Source organism: Molossus molossus, unplaced genomic scaffold (assembly GCF_014108415.1).
Source record: "Molossus molossus isolate mMolMol1 unplaced genomic scaffold, mMolMol1.p scaffold_m16_p_9, whole genome shotgun sequence".
NCBI lineage: Eukaryota > Metazoa > Chordata > Mammalia > Chiroptera > Molossidae > Molossus > Molossus molossus.
The window spans coordinates 53,804,611-53,812,471 of NW_023425403.1; positions in this window are offsets into that span (position 1 = coordinate 53,804,611).

Genomic DNA, 7,861 nt, shown 5'->3' on the forward strand with positions numbered 1-7,861 from the left:
TTAACTTATTCTTTTTGTTTTTGCTTTTTAGAATTGTCTCTGCTATCCTTGGCCCATTAGATATCTTTTTTAACATAACATTTTAAACAAATCAGTTGAAGGTTGTCTGGACCTAGATTATGTGCCCACCATCAGTTGAGCAGGGGGCGATGTGGTTAGTCCAACCTGAACTAAATGAGATGGGGACCGAACATCCTACCAGACAGATGCATTTGTTACAAGAAGAGGAAAAGCAGTGGAACAATTTTAATGATCACAGTCCACTAGAGATTCCTTGATTTCTACAGACAGAATAATATAATGACTTCTCTGAGCTCCCGCTGCACTTACAAGACTGAAGTCTTTATAGTACTGATAACATTGATCTATTAAATTGTTTATTTGGATGTCACTTCTACTGTTCTGTAAGTCCTTTAAGATCAGAAAGTGCTTTCTGTTTTATACTCAAAATCCCAGTCCCTAGTCCTTTGTACCTGCATCAAAAATGATTATGAAAGAAAGGGGGAAAGGAGAAGAAGAAAGAAAGAAAGAGAGAGGCAGAAAGAAAGCTTTGCTAAGAAAGGTTAAATAATGTTTCGGTATCACAGAAAATTAGGGATATAGCTGGCAGTCAAATCCAATTTCCATAAACATAGTCAACTGAACTTTTTTTTATTACATGTGTATTAGTAAGTGATAACACGGAAATTTTTATAATACTGATGAGAAAAAAAACTAAAAATGAAAAAAAAGAGAATTTAGTTTTTCTTTTATGTGAATGGTTCCTGGAGAGAATTAGTTTTAAATGTGTTTTGTTCCAAACTTGCCCTTTTTTAAAAATTTATGTTATTGTTAACAGTATTACATATGACTCCCAATTTCTCCCTTTTTGCCCCCCTCCACCCAACTCTACCCCACCCCAGGCCTTCCCCATGCTATTGTCTGTGTCCATGGGTTATGCATGTATGTATATATGTTGTTTGGTTAATCTCTTTCTGTTCCTTCCTCCAAAAACTGCCTCCTAAGATCTGTTATTCTGTTCCATGCATCCATACCCCTCAAACTATTTGTTCATCAGTTTATTTTTTTCTATAGATTCCACATATAAGTGAGATCATGTGATATCTGTCTTTCTTTAAATGGCTTATTTCCCTTAGCATAATCGTCTTCAGGTACATCCATGCTATCTCACAGGGTAAGAAGAGATCCTTTTTTTCCACATCTCCATAGTATTCCATTGTGTATATGTACCACAGGTTTTTGTTTTTATTTTTTATCCGCACCCAAGGACATTTTTCCATTTTTTGTTCAAATAAAGTGGGAGAGAGAGGAAGAGAGAGAAAGAGAGAGAGAAACATCAATGTGAAAGGGACACATTGAGTGGCTGCCTCCCACTTGACCCAACCGTGGACAAACTGCAACCGAGGCACGTGCCCCTAGCAGGAACTAAACCGGGTCTCTGGACCACAGGCCGATGTCCCAACTGCTGAGCTAAACTGGCCAGGGCTTTTTTATTCCTTTATCTACCGATGAGCACTTGGGCTATTTACATATTTTAGCTATTGTAAATAATGTTGCTATGAATATAGAAGTGCATATATTCTTACTGAATGGTATGTCAGGATTCTTAGGATATTTTCCCAGAAGTTGGATTACTGGGTCAAATGGCATATGCATTTTTAACTTTTTGAGGAAACACCATATTGTTATCCATAGTGGCTGTACCAGTCTGCATTCCCACCAGCAGTGTACTAGAGTCCTCTTTTCTCCACACCCTCCCCAGCACTTGTTTGATGAGTTGTTGATGACAGCCATTCTGGCAGGTGTGAGGTGATACCTCACGGTAGTTTTAATTGCATCTCTGATGATTAGTGATGTTGAGCATTTTTTCATGTGTCCATTGGCCATCTGTATATCCTCTTTAGAGAAGTGCCGATTCAGGTCCTTTGCCCATTTTTTAATTGAATTGTTTATCTTCCTGGTGTTAAGGTGAATAAGTTCTTTTTATATTTTGGAAATTAAACCCTTATCAGATGTATAGTTGGAAAATATGTTTTCCCATACAGGCGGTTCCCTTTTCATTTTGTTGATGGTTTCTTTTGCTGTGCAGAAGCATTTTAGTTTAATGTAGTCCCACTTGTTATTTGTTTGTTTGTTTCTCTTGCCCTAGGTGATATATCTGTGAAAGTTATGTTACATGAGAAGTCTGAGATTTTACTGCCTATGTTTTCTTCTAGGATTTTTATGGTTTCACAACTTACATTTAAGACTTTTATCCTTTTTGAGTTTATTCTTGTATATGGGGTAAGTTTGTGGTCTCTCTCTCTCTCTCTCTCTCTCTCTCTTTTTGCATGTGCCTATCCAATTCACAACACCATTTATTGAATAGACTATCTTTTTTTTTTTTTTTTTTTAATCCTCACCCGAGGACATTTTTCCATTTTTTGTACAGATAGAGTGGGAGGGAGAGAGAGGAAGAGAGAGAGAGGGAAACATTGATGTGAAAGGGACACATCGAGTGGCTGCCACCTGCACGAACAACCAGGGTCGGGGACAAACTGCAACCGAGGTACATGCCCTTAGCGGGAACTGAACCCGGGTCTCTCCGGACTGCAGGCGGACGCTCCAACCACTGAGCCAAACTGGCCAGGGCTGAATAGACTATCTTTACTCCATTGTATGATTTACTTCCTTTGTCAAATATTAATTGACCATATTGGCATTAAAACTTTCCGTTTTAGTCCAGCCGCTGTGGCTCAGTGGTTGATCATTGACCCATGCATCAAGAGGTCACCGGTTTGATTCCCAGTCAAGGCACATGCCCAGGTCGTGGGCCCGATTCCCAGCAGGGAGCATGCAGGAAGTGGCCAGTCGATGTTCTCTTTCATTGATGTTTCTATCTCTCTCTCCCTCTCACTTCCTCTCTCTCTAAAATCAATATAGGAAAAAAAAACTTTAAAAATAAATAAATCATGAAACTTAAAAAAAAAAACTTTCCATTTTATTATCTGGTTTCAAACTGCATTTTACATTTCTTTGCACCCCTCTGCTATCTATCATCTATCTATCTATCTATCTATCTATCTATCTATCTATCTATCATCTATCTATCATCTATCTATCATATATCATCTTTCTATCATCATCTATCATCTATCTATATGTGTGTGTGTATGTGTGTGTGTATATATATATATATATATATATATATATATATATATATACAAATAATTATTATTTTTGCCTTTCTCTGGTTCAATGTTATCTTCACATTGCTTTCCTCAAAGTAGCAACACAAATGTGAATATCCCTTATCTTGGGTTCTCACGTCATAATGTCCAGTGTAAGAGTGAGTATCCCCCTAAGGAAAAAAGAGTAAGATTAACTTTCAGTCACCAGTAAGTATCCTAGGGTACTTCATTAACCGTGACTGCATGCTGCTCCACACGCAAATTATCCTGCCTGAAAGCATGAGACTTGCTGAGTGACTTGATTTTAATTAGGGCTTGAGCTGTCAATGGGGCCAACACCCCCGGAAACCGGAAACCACCTAACTCAAAATATGAACGTTTGGAAACCAGGAGGGCTCTTAGCTGGAAAGGGAGCAAATGAATGTTAGACAGCAAAAACCACCACCACCGAACATCATTTCATTCCCTCCCCGAGAATAGATTGGACTCTCTGTGTAGATGATGACAGTAGATTATTCACTTTACTTCTAGTTGTTATTTGTATTTTCCACTGAATAATTGTTTGCTGTTGCTGCTATTATCTTTCTCATGACAAGTGAGAACTACTTTCCTTGTTAGCCTTTTTTTTTTTTTTTTCATGAAGGTGTACTCTCACAGATTTGGTAGGACCTCCCATGTAGAATCAGAATCTCACATGATGAAATCTCTGTGTTTTAATTATTAATCAAGTAACCTATTTACTTTGTATAGAAGAATATCCAGCTACTTGATACTAAAACAATTATTAAAACTTGATTCATATATCATATTTTATAGACCTGAATGTCCATATATCATATTTTATAGAATTCAATGCCCTTGAATTCTCATTTTCTTTCCAACTAACAAGATGATTCTCTCTGAACTAGAAGAATTCTGTCTTACTGCACTTGATATTTCACACCTTCTCTGAGAAGAGGAAGTAATGAATACACTTAAAAGTTTTTTGCCCTTGCTAGCTGCCACTGGGCAAGTGTAAACTATGACACTGTTTATGTCAACAAAGTATAATCAGCAAAGGGATAATCCACATGCTATTATCCAGACTTAACCAAAACGGATTCATTTCTATTTGGTAGTTTTGAAAACTTGTCAGTGCACTACAGCCACGAGAGCCATTGAGCTTAACCAGATGTGAGAGTCTGGCTGGCCCGTCCGTCTCCGAGGAGGCCTTGGCCAAGGTTTGAAAATCTTTGACCTAATTCTCACCCTCCAACAACAGAAGCAATAATCCAAAGTGTTTTATCTTTCTTGTATTTTGGCTTTTTTTCCCTACAGATGTGCAACTTCTGTTTTTAACATTTTCTTTCTTGCCTTATTTTATCTGCAATAATCTTCCTTTCTTGGAACTTGGTGAAAGAAGATAAATGATTTTCCTTTAATTCTTGAGGGAAAGTAGGATAGGAAGATACAATGTCATCTTGGCAGGTTGTAATAAGTCAGAAGTGTGTTATAATACCTTACAGATGTATAAAACATGGTTTACAATTCTCTTTGGGTTGCATTAGCTTAACTCTCAGAAAGACTCAGTAAAATAGGAGGCCCAGAAAGTTGACATAACATGTCCAATATTACATGTGGTGATGGGGTAAGGATGACTGAAGAACTCTGGTTCCAATTCCAATGTCCTTTTCACAGCTTTCTCCCTCTGTGACTTAGTGTTGGTTAGATCTTGTGGAATAGCATAAAACACATGTGTTTATTTATCCACCTTTTTTACTTGCTGTTCACTTTTCTGTGATTTGCTCTCATGTTTTCTGTAGTATTGAACTAAAGTGGTATATACTTTCTGTGTATCACAATAGTTTTGTGTAGCAATAATAGTTCAAATTCCTTATGGCTAAATAATCAAGCAATTCCAAGAATATTCCAAAAACATATACTGAATCTGCTTGGCATAAAGCACTAGGTAATCAATGTTAGCAGAGAGTGGAATGGTGGTTACCAAGGGCTGTAAAGGGGAAAATGGGGCAATGAGAAAATGTTGTTAAAGGGTACACAGTTGTAGTTATACAGGATGAATAAATTCCAGAGATCTAATCTGCAGCATGCTAACTGTAATTAACAATGCTGTATCATATACTTGAAAATTGCTAAGAGATTAGATCTTAATTATTCTAACACAAAAAAAAAGGCCACAGTGGGAGGTGATGAATATCTTAATTAAATGGTTGTGATAAGTATTTCAAAGCATACATGTATATCAAAACATCATGTTTTACGTCTGAAATATATATATAATTTATATGTCTCAATTATATATCTATAAAGCTGAAAGCACTATTTACAATAGCTAATATCTGGAAACAACCCAAGTGTCCATCAGTAAATGAGCAGATAAAAAAGCTGTGATACATGTACACAATGGAATACTATGCAGCTGTAAGAAAGAAAGATCTCTTATCCTTTGAGATGACATAGAGAGACCTGGAGAGTATTATACTAAGCGAAACAAGCTAAGCAGAGGAAGACAAATATCACACGGTCTCACTTATTTGTGAAATATAATGAACTAAACAAACTGATGAACAAAGTTGACCTAGAGACATAGAGGTAAGGTACAGACTGACAAACCTCAGAAGAGCGGGTGTTGCGGGGGAAGAGATTAACCACAGAGCTTATATGCATGTACGCATAACCATTGGACATAGACAACAAAGCTGGGGATGGGGCGGGGGGTTGAGGGGGGGCAATGGGGTAAAAAAGGAGAAACATCTGTAAAAACAACAAAAAATTAAAGCATTCAGAGTGAAACCAGAGTTGATAGGGAAAGATTTACATGGATTTAAGAATATATCAGGGCTTAGTGGGTCCTGTGTACCAATAACCCACTCTCAACACAGTGGTAAAACCCTTGATAAAGAGGTAGGGTTCAAACAGAATGACTTTATGGTGCACCAGGTGAGGATGGATCCTAAACATGGATCTTTTAGGATTCTCACTAAATCCAGAGACCTAAGAAAGTATAGATGCCAGACACACTTGCTTAAGGATATTGAAGGAGTCATGTTGCTTTTTCTCGTGAACATCTAAGACATCTCCAACATGGTTCCAGCAAGAAGAGACTGAAGGTAATATAAAATATTCACAGCTTTTGACGAATTAGGTCACCTCTTACCTAACCTTTTCACAGTATTGCTTGGCAGAGAGATGCTGTTTCATGTGATAATATATAACTTCAACGTTTACTGGAATTACATTTAGTAACCTCATGCTCCAACTATAAAATGCAGTGATGAGATATCGCAGGAAGTGTATTTAGACCCATGACCCAGGTTAAACATTTTAGAATAAACATGTGAGTTTATCTCTATTTTCTCCAGAAATGCAGTTAAAATATCAATACCAGAAGTGAACAGTGATGACTGGTTACAAATCAGTTATGTCTACATTCCTTATCACTTATTTTCTGTCACAATAGAAGATAATACAGTACATCAAAAATGTAGTTCCCAGACTCCTGTACTGGTAGGTTTGGTCTTGCAACCCAGTTCTGTCCTTGCAAATAGTTGGGCTAAACTGCACCTGCAGGATACATTCTAGAAAACATTTCCCTCCTTGATAAATAATTGATGTTGCTCTAAGTTGAAAGAAAATATAATAGAGATGTGTGTTTTTGTAGTCAAGTCATAACATAGCAGCTGGATATCTATTGATAGCATTTATCAGTCTTCTGCATATTAGGCTCACATTCCAATTTATTTAACGTTCTCTTAGAAGAGCTTTTCCAGCTGGCTTTCCAAATCGTACCATTTACACATATACCTTTGAGATCTTCATTTTTGTCATTGCATGGTGGTCTTCTTGGGGTCATCCACAAAATACTTGCAACAAATTCTACAGTGTCACATGGTATGGCTTAAGAAACAAGCTTCGTTAGACGAGGGTCAACAAGAGCAGGCATAAGTCCTCCCACCCCCATCACAAATGTTATCTATGGTGATGACTATCTAGACTATGACACACTGCTGGATATGTCCCTCCTGTTGCTCTCCATATTTACACGGTGAGCATGGAACAACCTGCCATTCAGAATTGGAAAGAACTACTTGGCCACTTGATAGCCTGGGTTTGTATGGCTGCTGCTTACATGTATAATTTCAGAAAGCAGGCTTCCAACACCTGGGAAACATAGAGCTCATGAAAAACAAGCCCCCTGGCAAAGGATTAAAGCAACTATACTGTAGAAAGTTGGCATTGGGTACTGGTCTTCATCCAGGAGAAGATGGAAACCCTAATTCCTGTTGGCTAATGGTCCCGGCAACCCAGGGTGATTTTTAGACAATCTTGCCTCTTTCATCATAACCTAGCAATGGTCTAAACCAGTGTAAAGTCCTAGAATATGTGCCATCAGTGTAATAATATTAGACTTTGTTCCCTACTCAGGGACTAACTCTGTTCTGGGACTAAATATATTATTCTATTTTTTTCTGGGTATTTTATTGTATTTAAATTTATCCCTATTGTTGAAAATATTACAGATGTCCCTCCATTTTTCCCCTATTGACACCCCGCCCCCCTCCTTCACCGCACTATTGCCTGTGTCCATTGGTTGGGCATATATGCATATCAGTTTTTTGGGTTATCTCTTCCTGCTACCCCACCCCCCTTCCCTCTGAGGTTTTTCAGTGTGTTTCCTACTTCCATTATTT